Source organism: Oncorhynchus mykiss, chromosome 9, assembly GCF_057628025.1.
Source record: "Oncorhynchus mykiss isolate SJ-2025 chromosome 9, ASM5762802v1, whole genome shotgun sequence".
Classification (NCBI taxonomy): domain Eukaryota; kingdom Metazoa; phylum Chordata; class Actinopteri; order Salmoniformes; family Salmonidae; genus Oncorhynchus; species Oncorhynchus mykiss.
This window is the reverse complement of record NC_143030.1, coordinates 69265253-69285115: the sequence shown is the minus strand read 5'-3', so window position 1 is coordinate 69285115 and position 19863 is coordinate 69265253. Positions and strand designations below refer to the sequence as shown.

Genomic DNA, 19863 nt, shown 5'->3' with positions numbered 1-19863 from the left:
TTGTAGTACTCATTGTGGATTATCGCATGACTGATGTCACGGTCCACGTGTAAACGTGATTAATAATTGGCCTGGCAATGAACTTGTAACGAATGGCAGAAGAGCATAAAAAGACTGGCACGCAGGCTTGTTTGTGGGCCTATAAGCCAAGGAAAGTATAGGCATGCAGAACAATGAACGAATCTTTGGTCCTCAGCCAAAACTTGACACAACAGATGTGCAGAACCAGTACAGCCTGGCTGAGCTGGATAATCATGGTCTTGAGATAATTATATATGGTGTACGTGCCACTGGAGCACAGATGGAAATCACCACTTAATCACTTTATAAGATTTGATGTTTGTCATAGTGTTAATACAATATACAGTAGGTGCTAATTTATAGCATCTGTAAATTCAATGGGATGTTGCAGAAATGAGAAACCATAGAAAAGAACAGGCCGTTTTTTTACACCTGTAATTGAACCTTAAAGGCCCAGTGATTTATATATACACTGAGGGTACAAAACAGTAAGAACACCTGCTCTTTACATGACAGACTGACCAGGTGAATCCAGGTGAAAGCCATGATACCTTATTGCTGGCACTTGTTAAATCCACTTCAATCAGTATAGATGAAGGGGGGTACACAGGTTAAATGATTATTTGTAAGTCTTGAGACAATTGAGACATGGATTGTGTGCCATTCAGAGGAAGAATGGGCAAGAAAAAATATTATAACAGCACATTTTCTATTAACCCCTCCCCACTCAGACCCCTCCCAGACAGTCCTATAGCAACATTCTTGCTTGAGAAATTGCTCTTAGCTAAGAAGCTGTTTTTGTTTCTTTTCACCATTTTAATTGAAAACAATCACAGTAAGTACTATATTGTTACCCAAGAATGATTTGATATTGAGAAAAAAATGTATTTAAGTATTAAAGACACATTTATCTGTTACCTGGCTCTGGCCAGTTGTACCACATTGTCTGGTTCTCAGGCTAGTTGATCGGGCCTTCAGTGAATAGACTATGAAGCACAGGCAAACAAACATATTCAGAAAACATTTAAAAGTGATTTAAAAGTAGCATCAATCTTCTTTAGATTGACATGATATTAACCTCTCTTTCAGAACCGCTTTCTACCACTTTGATTGAATGATTACTTGGAGGATCACTGGAAAGTCCATGATCAGATGAATTGAGGCTTTTCTGAGAGCAAACTCCATATTAGGAAGGAGTATGTTAAAAGCACTGTGTTCCACTGCATTTTTTTAGTAAGATGCCCAAATAATAATTTCTAGGTGAATGAAACAAGTTGAGCTAATTTTAAGTTGAATTTTTGCCTACATTTTCTCAAGTTAGAGATTGGGCCAACTATTTTTGTTGTTGTTCAGGTAACCGAAGTTGAGTAAACATTAAAAAAAGGCTGTGGAACCAGTTACTTAATAATAATTAGTTGAAACAACTAGACCATTTTTTACAGTGATGACCTATTATCTTAGACCCCGCAACTTTGTCACTTAGTTGTTATTTCATTATTTAAGTGCGTCACAACAGGGGACAGAGTCATGTCCCTGTCAGATAGTCTGGGTAGCCATTTGGTTAGATGTTCAGGAGTCTTATGGCTTGGGGTTAGAAGCTGTTTAGAAGCCTCTTGGACCTAGACATGGCGCTCCGGTACCACTTGCTATATGGTAGCAGAGAGAACAGTCTATGACTAGAGTGGCTGGAGTCTTTGACAATTTTTAGGGCCTTCCTCTGAAACCGCCTGGTATAGAGGTCCTGGATAGGAGGAAGCTTAGCCCCAGTGATGTACTGGGCCGTACGCACTACCCTCTGTAGTGCCTTGCGGTTGGAGGCCGAGCAGTTGCCATACCAGGCAGTGATGCAACCAATGCTCTCGATGGTGCAGCTGTAGAAACTTTTGAGGATCTGAGGACCCATGCCAAATCTTTTCAGCCTCCTGAGGGGGAATAGGTTTTGTTGTGCCCTCTTCACGACTGTCTTGGTGTGTTTGGACCATGTTAGTTTGTTGGTGATGTGGACACCAAGGAACTTGAAGCTCTCAACCTGCTCCACTACAGCCCTGCCGATGAGAATGGTGGCATGCTTGGTCCTTCTTTTCCTGTAGTCCACAATCATCTCCTTTGTCTTGGTCACGTTGAGGGGGAGGTTGTTGTCCTGGCACCACACGGCCAGGTCTCTGACCTCCTCCCTATAGACTGTTTCGTTGTTGTCGGTGATCAGGCCTACCACTGTTGTGTCATTGGCAAACTTAATGATGGTGTTGGAGTTGTGCCTGGCCGTGCAGTCATGAGTGAACAGGGAGGGGGCTGAGCACGTACCCCTGAGGGGCTCCCGTCTTGAGGATCAGCGTGGCGCATGTGTTGTTACCTACCCTTACCACCTGGCGGCGACCCTTCAGGAAGTCCAGGATCCAGTTGCAGAGGGAGGTGTTTAGTCCCAGGGTCCTTAGCTTAGTAATGAACTTTGAGGGCACTATGGTGTTGAACGCTGAGCTGTAGTCAATGAATACCATTCTCTCATAGAAATTCCCATTCAAGTCAATATGGGTGATGGGTGAAGGGGTATGAGGCATATAAATATAATCTAGTTCTGTGGTCTGAGGAGCTATGCCCGTTCTAGTCATTCTATTTCTATGTGTGCACCACCACCAACCATTACACTTGACTCACTGGTGTACACAGCTAGCTTCAGTATTGGCTGTGTCAGAGTCTTATATTTTGAATAGAAGCCAAATGTAAGGCTCTGGGCAAAGCCTGGCAGCATTTGCTTCAAACTGGCTGGGTGCCTGGATGGATGGGTTGGGTGTGTGGGTGGGTGGGAGGATGGATGGATGGATGGGTGGTTCGGCATACTGGATTACTTTTACCTGGATTTACATTTTACTGTACAACAAGTGTTTGTTTAAGTTTTATTCAGTTCCTCATATTCTGCTGATATTATTTTAATGTCTTTATAATGTCAGCCCAGTTGTTATAACTTCTTTATAATGTCAGCCCAGTTATTATAATGTCTTAATAATGTCAGACAAGTTATTATAATGTCTTTATATTGTCATCCAAGTTATTATTGCGCCTTTAAAATGTCGGCCTTGTTATTATAATGTTTTACAATTTCATCCCAGTTATTATAACTTCTTTATAATGTCAGCCCAGTTATTATAACTTCATTATCATGTCAGCCCAGTTATTATAATGTCTTAATAATGTTAGCCCAATTATTATAATGTCTTTATAATGTCAGCCCAATTATTATAATGTCTTTATAATGTCAACCCAGATATTATAACTTCTGTATAATGTCAGCCCAGTTATTATAATGTCTTAATAATGTCAGCCCAATTATTATAATGTCTTTCTAATGTCAGCCCAGTTATGATAATGTCTTTCTAATGTCGGCCCAGTTCTTACAACGTCTTTAGAATGTCAGCCCGGTTATTATAATGTTTTTATAATTTCAACTCAGTTATAATAACTTCTTTATAATGTCAGCCCAGTTATTATAACTTCTTTATAATTTCAACCCAGTTATAGTAACTTCTTTATAATGTCAGCCCAGTTATTATAGTCTTTATAATGGCAGCCCAGATATTTTATTGTCTTTATATTGTCACCCCAGTTATTTTAACTTCTTTATAATGTCAGCCCAGTTATTATAACTTCTTTATAATGTCAGCACAGTTATTATAACATCTTCATAATGTCATCCCAGTTATGATAACGTATTTATAATGTCAGCCCAGTTATTATAACTTCAATATCACGTCAGCCCAGTTATTATAACTTCTTTATAATGTCTTCCCAGTTATTATAACTTCTTTATCACGTCAGCCCAGTTATTATAACTTCTTTATAATGTCTTTCCAGTTATTATAACTTCAATATCACGTCAGCCCAGTTATTATAACTTCTTTATAATGTCTTCCCAGTTATTATAACTTCAATATCACGTCAGCCCAGTTATTATAACTTCTTTATAATGTCTTCCCAGTTATTATAACTTCTTTATCACGTCAGCCCAGTTATTATAACTTCTTTATAATGTCTTCCCAGTTATTATAACTTCAATATCACGTCAGCCCAGTTATTATAACTTCTTTATAATGTCTTCCCAGTTATTATAACTTCAATATCACGTCAGCCCAGTTATTATAACTTCTTTATAATGTCTTCCCAGTTATTATAACTTCTTTATAATGTCAGCCAGATTATTATAACATCTTTATAATGTCAGCCCAGTTATTATACCGTCTTCATAACGTCATCCCAGTTATGATAACGTATTTATAATGTCAGCTCAGTTATTCTAACGTCTATATAATGTCAGCCCAGTTATTCTAACGTCTTTATAATGTCAGCCCAGTTATTATAACTTATTTATAATGTCAGCCCAGTTATTATAGTCTTTATAATGGCAGCCCAGTTATTATAACTTATTTATATTGTCATCCCAGTTATTTTAACATCGTTATGTCAGCCTAGTTATTATAACTTATTTATATTGTCATCCCAGTTATTTTAACATCTTTATGTCAGCCTAGTTATTGCAGTCTTTATAATGTCAGCCCAGTTATTATAATGTCTTAATAATGTCAGCCCAGTTATAATAACTTATTTTTAATGTCAGCCCAGTTATTATAACTTCTTTATAATGTCAGCCCAGTTATTATAGTCTTTATAATGGCAGCCCAGTTATTATAATGTCTTTATAATGTCAGCCCAGTTATTATAGTCTTTATAATGGCAGCCCAGTTATTTTATTGTCTTTATATTGTCACCCCAGTTATTTTAACTTCTTTATAATGTCATCCCAGTTATTATAACTTCTTTATAATGTCAGCACAGTTATTATAATGTCTTTCTAATGTCGGCCCAGTTCTTACAACGTCTTTAGAATGTCAGCCCAGTTATTATAATGTTTTTATAAGTTCAACCCAGTTATAGTAACTTCTTTATAATGTCAGCCCAGTTATTATGACTTCTTTATATTGTCAGCCCAGTTATTTTAACATCTATATTGTTACGATCAACTAGGAGTGGTGGGTGGAATCAGGCGCAGAGAGCAGGGTTCAGTCGTTTGTCAAATGTATTCACCAGCGCAACAAAACAGTCACGCCAACACACAGGGCGTATATAAGTTGCCAGTCCAAACAACAGGACAAAAATAGTCCGGAGAATAAAGACTTGAATTAATCACACCATCAAACACAGAGTAACAAAAACAAGCCCGCACAAATACCCAGCGGGCCTAGTGCCCTTAAATACCCTACAAACAAACTCTAATACAAAACAGGTGTACCCAATTACCCAATAACCAAAACAAACGGAAAGGGAATCGATGGCAGCTATTAGGCATGCGACGACGACCGCCGAGCACCTCCCGAACAGGAAGAGAAACCATCTTCGGCGAGGTTCGTGACATATATAATGTCAGCCCAGTTGTTATAGTCTTCATAATGGCAGCCCAGTTATTTTAATGACTTTATATTGTCACCCCAGTTATGATAACATATTTATAATGTCAGCCCAGTTATTCTAACGTCTATATAATGTCAGCCCAGTTATTATAACTTCTTTCTAATGTCGGCCCAGTTATTTTAACTTCTTCATAATGTCATCCCAGTTATGATAACATATTTATAATGTCAGCCCAGTTATTCTAACGTCTATATAATGTCAGCCCAGTTATTATAACTTCTTTATATTGTCATCCCAGTTATTTTAACATCTTTATGTCAGCCCAGTTATTATAGTCTTTATAATGTCAGCCCAGTTATTATAATGTCTTAATAATGTCAGCCCAGTTATTATAACTTCTTTCTTAAGTCAGCCCAGTTTTTATAACGTCTTTATAATGTCAGCCCAGTTATTATAATGTATTTTTATGTCAGCCCAGTTCTTATAACTTCTTTACAATGTCAGCCCAGTTATTATAACTTATTTTTTATGTCAGCCCAGTTGTTATAACTTCTTTCTAATATCAGCCCAGTTATTATAATATCTTAATAATGTCAGCCCAATTATTATAATGTCTTTAAAATGTCAGCCCAGTTATTATAATGTCTTTATAATGTCAGCCCAGTTGTTATAACTTCTTTATAATGTCAGCCCAGTTATTATAATGTCTTTATAATGTCAGCTCAGTTCTTATCACTTTTTTATACTGTCAGCCCAGTTATTATAACTTCTTTATAATGTCAGCCCAGTTATTATAACTTCTTTCTAATGTCGGCCCAGTTATTTTAACTACTTTATAATGTCAGCCCAGTTATTATAACATCTTTATAATGTCAGCCAAGTTATTTTAACATCTTTATTATGTCAGCCCAGTTATTATAACGTCTTCATAATGTCATCCCAGTTATGATAACGTCTTTATAATGTCATCCCAGTTATGATAACGTCTTTATAATGTTAGCCCAGTTATTAGAACCTCTTTATAATGTCAGCCCAGTTATTCTAACTTCTTTATAATGTCAGCCCAGTTATTATAACATCTTTATAATGTCAGCCAAGTTATTTTAACATCTTTATTATGTCAGCCCAGTTATTATAACGTCTTCATAATGTCATCCCAGTTATGATAACGTCTTTATAATGTCATCCCAGTTATGATAACGTCTTTATAATGTTAGCCCAGTTATTAGAACCTCTTTATAATGTCAGCCCAGTTATTCTAACTTCTTTATAATGTCAGCCCAGTTATTATAACTGCTTTATAATGTCAGCCCAGTTATTATAATTTCTTTATAATATCAGCCCAGTTATTATAACATCTTTAAAATGTCAGCCCAGTTATTATAACTTCTTTATAATGTCAGCCCAGTTATAATAACTTCTTTATAATGTCATCCCAGTTATTATAACTCCTTAATAATGTTATCCCAGTTATTATAACTTATTTCTTAAGTCAACCCAGTTTTTTTAACGTCTTTATAATGTCAGCCCAGTTATTATAACTTCTTTATAATGTCAGCCCAGTTATTATAAGTTCTTTATCATGTCAGCCCAGTTCTTATAATAATGTCAGCCCAGTTATTATAACTTATTTTTCATGTCAGCCCTGTTGTTATAACTTATTTCTAATATCAGCCCGTTATTATAATGTCTTAATAATTCAGCCCAATTATTATAATGTCTTTATAATGTCAGCCCAGTTATTATAACTTATTTATAATGTCAGCCCAATTATTATAATGTCTTTAAAATGTTAGCCCAGTTATTATAATGTCTTTATAATGTCAGCCCAGTTGTTATAACTTCTTTATAATGTCAGCCCAGTTATTTTAATGTTTTTATAATGTCAGGCCAATTATTATATTGTCTTTGTAATGTCAGACAAGTTATTATAATGTCTTTATAATGTCAGCCCAGTTATTATAATGTCTTTATAATGTCAGCCCAGTTATTATAAGGTTTTTATAATGTCAGCCTAGTTATTTTAACATCTTTATTATGTCAGCCCAGTTATTATAACTTCTTTTTAATATCAGCCCAGTTATTATAACATCTTTATAATGTCAGCACAGTTATTATAATGTCTTTCTAATGTCGGCCAGTTCTTACAACGTCTTTAGAATGTCAGCCCAGTTATTATAACTTCTTTATAATGTCAGCGCAGTTATTATAATATCTTTCTAATGTCACCCCAGTTTTTATAATGTTTTTATAATGTCAGCCCAGTTATTTTAACTTCTTTATAATGTCAGACCAGTTCTTATTTCTTTATAATGTCAGCCCAGTTATTATAAAGTTTTTATAATGTCAGCCCAGTTATTATAACTTATTTATAATGTCAGCACAGTTATTATAATGTCTTTCTAATGTCGGCCAGTTCTTACAACGTCTTTAGAATGTCAGCCCAGTTATTATAACTTCTTTATAATGTCAGCGCAGTTATTATAATATCTTTCTAATGTCACCCCAGTTTTTATAATGTTTTTATAATGTCAGCCCAGTTATTTTAACTTCTTTATAATGTCAGACCAGTTCTTATTTCTTTATAATGTCAGCCCAGTTATTATAAAGTTTTTATAATGTCAGCCCAGTTATTATAAAGTTTTTATAATGTCAGCCCAGTTTAAAAAAAATCTTTATAATGTCAGCCCAGTTATTATAAAGTCTTTATAATGTCAGCCCAAATATTATAATGTCTTTATAATGTCAGCCCAGGTCTTATAACTTCTTTATATTGTCAGCCCAGTTATTTTAACTTCTTTATTAATTCAGCCCAGTTATTATAACTTCTTTATAATGTCAGACCAGTTATTATTTCTTCATAATGTCAGCCCAGTTATTATAAAGTTTATATAATGTCAGCCCAGTTATTTGAAAATCTTTATAATGTCAGCCCAGTTATTCTAAAGTCTTTATAATGTCAGCCCAGTTATTATAACTTCTTTATAATGTCAGCACAGTTATTATAATGTCTTTCTAACGTCGGCCCAGTTCTTACAACGTCTTTAGAATGTCAGCCCAGTTATTATAACTTCTTTATAATGTCAGCGCAGTTATTATAATATCTTTCTAATGTCACCCCAGTTTTTATAATGTTTTTATAATGTCAGCCCAGTTATTTTAACTTCTTTATAATGTCAGACCAGTTATTATTTCTTTATAATGTCAGCCCAGTTTAAAAAAAATCATTATAATGTCAGACCAGTTATTATTTCTTTATAATGTCAGCCCAGTTATTATAAAGTTTATATAATGTCAGCCCAGTTATTTGAAAATCTTTATAATGTCAGCCCAGTTATTATAAAAATCTTTATAATGTCAGCCCAGTTATTACAACTTCTTTCTAATGTCGGCCCAGTTATTACAACATCTTTAGAATGTCAGCCCAGTTATTATAATGTCTTAATAATGTCAGCCCGGTTCTTATCACTTCTTTATCATGTCATCCCAGTTATTATAACTTCTTTGTCGTGTCAGCCCAGTTATTATAACGTCTTTACAATGTCAGCCCAGTTATTATAACTTCTTTATAATGTCAGCCCAGTTATTATAACTTCTTTATAATGTCAGCCCAGTGATTATAACTTCTTTATAATGTCAGCCCAGTTATTATAACTTCTTTATAATGTCAGCCCAGTTATTATAATGTTTTTATAATGTCAGCCCAGTTATTATAACTTGTTTATAATGTCAGCCCAGTTATTATAACTTGTTTATAATGTCAGCCCAGTTCTTATAACTTATTTATAATGTCAGCCCAGTTATTATAACTTCTTTATAATGTCAGCCCAGTTATTATAACTTCTTTATAATGTCAGCCCACTTATTATAATGTTTTTATAATGTCAGCCCAGTTATTATAACTTCTTTATAATGTCAGCCCAGTTATTATAACTTCTTTATAATGTCAGCCCAGTTATTATAATGTTTTTATAATGTCAGCCCAGTTATTATAACTTGTTTATAATGTCAGCCCAGTTATTATAACTTCTCTATAATGTCAGCCCAGTTCTTATAACTTATTTATGTCAGCCCAGTTATTATAACTTCTTTATAATGTCAGCCCAGTTATTATAACTTCTTTATAATGTCAGCCCACTTATTATAACTTCTTTATAATGTCAGCCCAGTTATTATAACGTCTTCATAATGTCATCCCAGTTATGATAACGTCTTTATAATGTCATCCCAGTTATGATAACGTCTTTATAATGTTAGCCCAGTTATTAGAACCTCTTTATAATGTCAGCCCAGTTATTCTAACTTCTTTATAATGTCAGCCCAGTTATTATAACATCTTTATAATGTCAGCCAAGTTATTTTAACATCTTTATTATGTCAGCCCAGTTATTATAACGTCTTCATAATGTCATCCCAGTTATGATAACGTCTTTATAATGTCATCCCAGTTATGATAACGTCTTTATAATGTTAGCCCAGTTATTAGAACCTCTTTATAATGTCAGCCCAGTTATTCTAACTTCTTTATAATGTCAGCCCAGTTATTATAACTGCTTTATAATGTCAGCCCAGTTATTATAATTTCTTTATAATATCAGCCCAGTTATTATAACATCTTTAAAATGTCAGCCCAGTTATTATAACTTCTTTATAATGTCAGCCCAGTTATAATAACTTCTTTATAATGTCAGCCCAGTTATTATAACTGCTTTATAATGTCAGCCCAGTTATTACAATTTCTTTATAATGTCAGCCCAGTTATTCTAAAGTCTTTATAATGTCAGCCCAGTTATTATAACTTCTTTATAATGTCAGCCCAGTTATTATAATGTTTTTATAATGTCAGCCCAGTTATTATAATTTATTTCTAATGTCAGCCCAGTTATTATAACTGCTTAATAATGTCATCCCAGTTATTATAATGTTTTTATAATGTCAGGCCAGTTATTTTAATGTTTTTATAATGTCAGCCCGGTTATTAGAACTTCTTTATAATGTCATCCCAGTTATTCTAACGTCTTTATAATGTCAGCCCAGTTATTATAATGTTTTTATAATGTCAGCCCAGTTATCTTAATGTTTTTATAATGTCAGCCCAGTTATTATAACTTCTTTATAATGTCAGCCCAGTTATTATAATTTCTTTATAATGTCAGCCCAGTTATTATAACTGCTTAATAATGTCATCCCAGTTATTATAATGTTTTTATAATGTCAGCCCAGTTATTCTAACTTCTTTATAATGTCAGCCCAGTTATTAGAACTTCTTTATAATGTCAGCCCAGTTATTATATTGTTTTTATAATGTCAGCCCAGTTATTCTAACTTCTTTATAATGTCAGCCCAGTTATTAGAACTTCTTTATAATGTCAGCCCAGTTATTAGAACTTCTTTATCATGTCAGCCCAGTTATTATAACTTCTTTATAATGTCATGCTAGTTATTATAACTTCTTTATAATGTCGGCCCAGTTATTATAACTTCTTTATAATGCCAGCCCAGTTATTATAATTTCTTTATAATGTCTTCCCAGTTATTATAACTTCTATATCACATCAGCCCAGTTATTATAACTTCTTTATAATGTCAGCCCAGTTATTATAACTTCTTTATAATGTCAGCCCAGTTATTATAACGTCTTCATAATGTCATCCCAGTTATGATAACGTCTTTATAATGTCATCCCAGTTATGATAACGTCTTTATAATGTTAGCCCAGTTATTAGAACCTCTTTATAATGTCAGCCCAGTTATTCTAACTTCTTTATAATGTCAGCCCAGTTATTATAACATCTTTATAATGTCAGCCAAGTTATTTTAACATCTTTATTATGTCAGCCCAGTTATTATAACGTCTTCATAATGTCATCCCAGTTATGATAACGTCTTTATAATGTCATCCCAGTTATGATAACGTCTTTATAATGTTAGCCCAGTTATTAGAACCTCTTTATAATGTCAGCCCAGTTATTCTAACTTCTTTATAATGTCAGCCCAGTTATTATAACTGCTTTATAATGTCAGCCCAGTTATTATAATTTCTTTATAATATCAGCCCAGTTATTATAACATCTTTAAAATGTCAGCCCAGTTATTATAACTTCTTTATAATGTCAGCCCAGTTATAATAACTTCTTTATAATGTCATCCCAGTTATTATAACTCCTTAATAATGTTATCCCAGTTATTATAACTTATTTCTTAAGTCAACCCAGTTTTTTTAACGTCTTTATAATGTCAGCCCAGTTATTATAACTTCTTTATAATGTCAGCCCAGTTATTATAAGTTCTTTATCATGTCAGCCCAGTTCTTATAATAATGTCAGCCCAGTTATTATAACTTATTTTTCATGTCAGCCCTGTTGTTATAACTTATTTCTAATATCAGCCGTTATTATAATGTCTTAATAATTCAGCCCAATTATTATAATGTCTTTATAATGTCAGCCCAGTTATTATAACTTATTTATAATGTCAGCCCAATTATTATAATGTCTTTAAAATGTTAGCCCAGTTATTATAATGTCTTTATAATGTCAGCCCAGTTGTTATAACTTCTTTATAATGTCAGCCCAGTTATTATAATGTTTTAATAATGTCAGGCCAATTATTATATTGTCTTTGTAATGTCAGACAAGTTATTATAATGTCTTTATAATGTCAGCCCAGTTATTATAATGTCTTTATAATGTCAGCCCAGTTATTATAAGGTTTTTATAATGTCAGCCTAGTTATTTTAACATCTTTATTATGTCAGCCCAGTTATTATAACTTCTTTTTAATATCAGCCCAGTTATTATAACATCTTTATAATGTCATCCCAGTTATTATAGTCTTTATAATGGCAGGCCAGTTATTTTATTATCTTTATATTGTCACCCCAGTTATTTTAACTTCTTTATAATATCAGCCCAGTTATTATAACTTATTTATAATGTCAGCACAGTTATTATAATGTCTTTCTAATGTCGGCCAGTTCTTACAACGTCTTTAGAATGTCAGCCCAGTTATTATAACTTCTTTATAATGTCAGCGCAGTTATTATAATATCTTTCTAATGTCACCCCAGTTTTTATAATGTTTTTATAATGTCAGCCCAGTTATTTTAACTTCTTTATAATGTCAGACCAGTTCTTATTTCTTTATAATGTCAGCCCAGTTATTATAAAGTTTTTATAATGTCAGCCCAGTTATTATAAAGTTTTTATAATGTCAGCCCAGTTTAAAAAAAATCTTTATAATGTCAGCCCAGTTATTATAAAGTCTTTATAATGTCAGCCCAAATATTATAATGTCTTTATAATGTCAGCCCAGGTCTTATAACTTCTTTATATTGTCAGCCCAGTTATTTTAACTTCTTTATTAATTCAGCCCAGTTATTATAACTTCTTTATAATGTCAGACCAGTTATTATTTCTTCATAATGTCAGCCCAGTTATTATAAAGTTTATATAATGTCAGCCCAGTTATTTGAAAATCTTTATAATGTCAGCCCAGTTATTCTAAAGTCTTTATAATGTCAGCCCAGTTATTATAACTTCTTTATAATGTCAGCACAGTTATTATAATGTCTTTCTAACGTCGGCCCAGTTCTTACAACGTCTTTAGAATGTCAGCCCAGTTATTATAACTTCTTTATAATGTCAGCGCAGTTATTATAATATCTTTCTAATGTCACCCCAGTTTTTATAATGTTTTTATAATGTCAGCCCAGTTATTTTAACTTCTTTATAATGTCAGACCAGTTATTATTTCTTTATAATGTCAGCCCAGTTTAAAAAAAATCTTTATAATGTCAGACCAGTTATTATTTCTTTATAATGTCAGCCCAGTTATTATAAAGTTTATATAATGTCAGCCCAGTTATTTGAAAATCTTTATAATGTCAGCCCAGTTATTATAAAAATCTTTATAATGTCAGCCCAGTTATTATAACTTCTTTCTAATGTCGGCCCAGTTATTACAACATCTTTAGAATGTCAGCCCAGTTATTATAATGTCTTAATAATGTCAGCCCGGTTCTTATCACTTCTTTATCATGTCATCCCAGTTATTATAACTTCTTTGTCGTGTCAGCCCAGTTATTATAACGTCTTTACAATGTCAGCCCAGTTATTATAACTTCTTTATAATGTCAGCCCAGTTATTATAACTTCTTTATAATGTCAGCCCAGTTATTATAACTTCTTTATAATGTCAGCCCAGTTATTATAACTTCTTTATAATGTCAGCCCAGTTATTATAATGTTTTTATAATGTCAGCCCAGTTATTATAACTTGTTTATAATGTCAGCCCAGTTATTATAACTTCTTTATAATGTCAGCCCAGTTCTTATAACTTATTTATAATGTCAGCCCAGTTATTATAATGTCTTAATAATGTCAGCCCGGTTCTTATCACTTCTTTATCATGTCATCCCAGTTATTATAACTTCTTTGTCGTGTCAGCCCAGTTATTATAACGTCTTTACAATGTCAGCCCAGTTATTATAACTTCTTTATAATGTCAGCCCAGTTATTATAACTTCTTTATAATGTCAGCCCAGTTATTATAACTTCTTTATAATGTCAGCCCAGTTATTATAACTTCTTTATAATGTCAGCCCAGTTATTATAATGTTTTTATAATGTCAGCCCAGTTATTATAACTTGTTTATAATGTCATCCCAGTTATTATAACTTCTTTATAATGTCAGCCCAGTTCTTATAACTTATTTATAATGTCAGCCCAGTTATTATAACTTCTTTATAATGTCAGCCCAGTTATTATAACTTCTTTATAATGTCAGCCCACTTATTATAATGTTTTTATAATGTCAGCCCAGTTATTATAACTTCTTTATAATGTCAGCCCAGTTATTATAACTTCTTTATAATGTCAGCCCAGTTATTATAATGTTTTTATAATGTCAGCCCAGTTATTATAACTTGTTTATAATGTCAGCCCAGTTATTATAAATTCTCTATAATGTCAGCCCAGTTCTTATAACTTATTTATGTCAGCCCAGTTATTATAACTTCTTTATAATGTCAGCCCAGTTATTATAACTTCTTTATAATGTCAGCCCACTTATTATAATGTTTTTATAATGTCAGCCCAGTTATTATAACTTCTTTATAATGTCAGCCCAGTTATTATAACTTCTTTATAATGTCAGCCCAGTTATTATAATGTTTTTATAATGTCAGCCCAGTTATTATAATTTATTTCTAATGTCAGCCCAGTTATTATAACTGCTTAATAATGTCATCCCAGTTATTATAATGTTTTTATAATGTCAGCCCAGTTATTTTAATGTTTTTATAATGTCAGCCCGGTTATTAGAACTTCTTTATAATGTCATCCCAGTTATTCTAACGTCTTTATAATGTCAGCCCAGTTATTATAATGTTTTTATAATGTCAGCCCAGTTATCTTAATGTTTTTATAATGTCAGCCCAGTTATTATAACTTCTTTATAATGTCAGCCCAGTTATTATAATTTCTTTATAATGTCAGCCCAGTTATTATAACTGCTTAATAATGTCATCCCAGTTATTATAATGTTTTTATAATGTCAGCCCAGTTATTCTAACTTCTTTATAATGTCAGCCCAGTTATTAGAACTTCTTTATAATGTCAGCCCAGTTATTATATTGTTTTTATAATGTCAGCCCAGTTATTCTAACTTCTTTATAATGTCAGCCCAGTTATTAGAACTTCTTTATAATGTCAGCCCAGTTATTAGAACTTCTTTATCATGTCAGCCCAGTTATTATAACTTCTTTATAATGTCATGCTAGTTATTATAACTTCTTTATAATGTCGGCCCAGTTATTATAACTTCTTTATAATGCCAGCCCAGTTATTATCATTTCTTTATACTGTCTTCCCAGTTATTATAACTTCTATATCACATCAGCCCAGTTATTATAACTTCTTTATAATGTCAGCCCAGTTATTATAACTTCTTTATAATGTCAGCCCAGTTATTATAACTTCTTTATAATGTCAGCCCAGTTATTATAATGTTTTTATAATGTCAGCCCAGTTATTATAACTTGTTTATAATGTCAGCCCAGTTATTATAACTTGTTTATAATGTCAGCCCAGTTCTTCTAACTTATTTATAATGTCAGCCCAGTTATTATAACTTCTTTATAATGTCAGCCCAGTCATTATAACTTCTTTATAATGTCAGCCCAGTTATTATAATGTTTTTATAATGTCAGCCCAGTTATTTTAATGTTTTTATAATGTCAGCCCGGTTATTAGAACTTCTTTATTATGTCATCCCAGTTATTCTAACGTCTTTATAATGTCAGCCCAGTTATTATAATGTTTTTATAATGTCAGCCCAGTTATCATAATGTTTTTATAATGTCAGCCCTGTTATTATAACTTCTTTATAATGTCAGCCCAGTTATTATAATTTCTTTATAATGTCAGCCCAGTTATTGTAACTGCTTAATAATGTCATCCCAGTTATTATAATGTTTTTATAATGTCAGACCAGTTATTCTAACTTCTTTATAATGTCAGCCCAGTTATTAGAACTTCTTTATAATGCCAGCCCAGTTATTATAACTTCTTTATCATGTCAGCCCAGATATTATAACTTCTTTATAATGTCATGCTAGTTATTATAACTTCTTTATAATGTCGGCCCAGTTATTATAACTTATTTATAATGCCAGCCCAGTTATTATAATTTCTTTATAATGTCAGCCCAGTTATTATAACTGCTTAATAATGTCATCCCAGTTATTATAATGTTTTTATAATGTCAGCCCAGTTATTTTAATGTTTTTATAATGTCAGCCCGGTTATTAGAACTTCTTTATTATGTCATCCCAGTTATTCTAACGTCTTTATAATGTCAGCCCAGTTATTATTATGTTTTTATAATGTCAGCCCAGTTATCATAATGTTTTTATAATGTCAGCCCTGTTATTATAACTTCTTTATAATGTCAGCCCAGTTATTATAATTTCTTTATAATGTCAGCCCAGTTATTGTAACTGCTTAATAATGTCATCCCAGTTATTATAATGTTTTTATAATGTCAGACCAGTTATTCTAACTTCTTTATAATGTCAGCCCAGTTATTAGAACTTCTTTATAATGCCAGCCCAGTTATTATAATGTTTTTATAATGTCAGCCCAGTTATTCTAACTTCTTTATAATGTCAGCCCAGTTATTAGAACTTCTTTATAATGTCAGCCCAGTTATTATAACTTCTTTATCATGTCAGCCCAGATATTATAACTTCTTTATAATGTCATGCTAGTTATTATAACTTCTTTATAATGTCGGCCCAGTTATTATAACTTATTTATAATGCCAGCCCAGTTATTATAATTTCTTTATAATGTCTTCCCAGTTATTATAACTTCTATATCACATCAGCCCAGTTATTATAACTTCTTTATAATGTCTTCCGGGTTATTATAACTTCTTTATCATGTCAGCCAAGTTATTATAACTTCTTTATAATGTCAGCCCTGTTATTATGACATCTTTATCATGTCAGCCCAGTTATTATAACTTCTTTATAATGTCAGCCCAGTTATTATAATTTCTTTATAATGTCAGCCCAGTTATTATAACTGCTTAATAATGTCATCCCAGTTATTATAATGTTTTTATAATGTCAGCCCAGTTATTCTAACTTCTTTATAATGTCAGCCCAGTTATTAGAACTTCTTTATAATGTCAGCCCAGTTATTATATTGTTTTTATAATGTCAGCCCAGTTATTCTAACTTCTTTATAATGTCAGCCCAGTTATTAGAACTTCTTTATAATGTCAGCCCAGTTATTAGAACTTCTTTATCATGTCAGCCCAGTTATTATAACTTCTTTATAATGTCATGCTAGTTATTATAACTTCTTTATAATGTCGGCCCAGTTATTATAACTTCTTTATAATGCCAGCCCAGTTATTATAATTTCTTTATAATGTCTTCCCAGTTATTATAACTTCTATATCACATCAGCCCAGTTATTATAACTTCTTTATAATGTCAGCCCAGTTATTATAACTTCTTTATAATGTCAGCCCAGTTATTATAACTTCTTTATAATGTCAGCCCAGTTATTATAATGTTTTTATAATGTCAGCCCAGTTATTATAACTTGTTTATAATGTCAGCCCAGTTATTATAACTTGTTTATAATGTCAGCCCAGTTCTTCTAACTTATTTATAATGTCAGCCCAGTTATTATAACTTCTTTATAATGTCAGCCCAGTCATTATAACTTCTTTATAATGTCAGCCCAGTTATTATAATGTTTTTATAATGTCAGCCCAGCTATTATAATTTCTTTATAATGTCAGCCCAGTTATTATAACTGCTTAATAATGTCATCCCAGTTATTATAATGTTTTTATAATGTCAGCCCAGTTATTTTAATGTTTTTATAATGTCAGCCCGGTTATTAGAACTTCTTTATTATGTCATCCCAGTTATTCTAACGTCTTTATAATGTCAGCCCAGTTATTATAATGTTTTTATAATGTCAGCCCAGTTATCATAATGTTTTTATAATGTCAGCCCTGTTATTATAACTTCTTTATAATGTCAGCCCAGTTATTATAATTTCTTTATAATGTCAGCCCAGTTATTGTAACTGCTTAATAATGTCATCCCAGTTATTATAATGTTTTTATAATGTCAGACCAGTTATTCTAACTTCTTTATAATGTCAGCCCAGTTATTAGAACTTCTTTATAATGCCAGCCCAGTTATTATAACTTCTTTATCATGTCAGCCCAGATATTATAACTTCTTTATAATGTCATGCTAGTTATTATAACTTCTTTATAATGTCGGCCCAGTTATTATAACTTATTTATAATGCCAGCCCAGTTATTATAATTTCTTTATAATGTCAGCCCAGTTATTATAACTGCTTAATAATGTCATCCCAGTTATTATAATGTTTTTATAATGTCAGCCCAGTTATTTTAATGTTTTTATAATGTCAGCCCGGTTATTAGAACTTCTTTATTATGTCATCCCAGTTATTCTAACGTCTTTATAATGTCAGCCCAGTTATTATAATGTTTTTATAATGTCAGCCCAGTTATCATAATGTTTTTATAATGTCAGCCCTGTTATTATAACTTCTTTATAATGTCAGCCCAGTTATTATAATTTCTTTATAATGTCAGCCCAGTTATTGTAACTGCTTAATAATGTCATCCCAGTTATTATAATGTTTTTATAATGTCAGACCAGTTATTCTAACTTCTTTATAATGTCAGCCCAGTTATTAGAACTTCTTTATAATGCCAGCCCAGTTATTATAATGTTTTTATAATGTCAGCCCAGTTATTCTAACTTCTTTATAATGTCAGCCCAGTTATTAGAACTTCTTTATAATGTCAGCCCAGTTATTATAACTTCTTTATCATGTCAGCCCAGATATTATAACTTCTTTATAATGTCATGCTAGTTATTATAACTTCTTTATAATGTCGGCCCAGTTATTATAACTTATTTATAATGCCAGCCCAGTTATTATAATTTCTTTATAATGTCTTCCCAGTTATTATAACTTCTATATCACATCAGCCCAGTTATTATAACTTCTTTATAATGTCTTCCGGGTTATTATAACTTCTTTATCATGTCAGCCAAGTTATTATAACTTCTTTATAATGTCAGCCCTGTTATTATGACATCTTTATCATGTCAGCCCAGTTATTATAACTTCTTTATAATGTCAGCCAGTTATTATAACTTCTTTATAATGTCAGCCCAGTTATTATAACTTCTTTCTAATGTCAGCCCAGTTATTATAATGTTTTTATAATGTCAGCCCAGTTATTATAATTTCTTTATAATGTCAGCCCAGTTATTATAACTTTTTTATAATGTCAGCCCAGTTATTTGAACTTCTTTATAACGTCAGCCCAGTTATTATAACTTCTTTATAATGTCGGCCCAGTTATTATAACTTCTTTATAATGTCAGCCCAGTTATTATTATGTTTTTATAATGTCAGCCCAGTTATTATAACTTCTTTATAATGTCAGCACAGTTATTATAACTTCTTTATAATGTCAGCCCAGTTATTATAACTTCTTTATAATGTCAGCCCAGTTATTTTAATGTTTTTATAATGTCAGCACGGTTATTAGAACTTATTTATAATGTCATCTCAGTTATTATAACTTCTTTATAATGTCAGCCCAGTTATTTTTATGTTTTTATAATGTCAGCCCGGTTATTAGAACTTCTTTATAATGCCAGCCCAGTTATTATAATGTTTTTATAATGTCAGCCCAGTTATTCTAACTTCTTTATAATGTCAGCCCAGTTATTAGAACTTCTTTATAATGTCAGCCCAGTTATTATAACTTCTTTATCATGTCAGCCCAGATATTATAACTTCTTTATAATGTCATGCTAGTTATTATAACTTCTTTATAATGTCGGCCCAGTTATTATAAC

At 31.9% G+C, this 19863-nt stretch overlaps 1 protein-coding gene across 1 annotated transcript in view; it reads left to right on the top strand.

Moving 5' to 3' along the window:
- Positions 1-19863, top strand: part of LOC110532651 (E3 ubiquitin-protein ligase MARCHF9) — a 34910-nt gene that overhangs the window by 2081 nt on the left and 12966 nt on the right. The gene's annotated exons all lie outside the window — the stretch shown is intronic.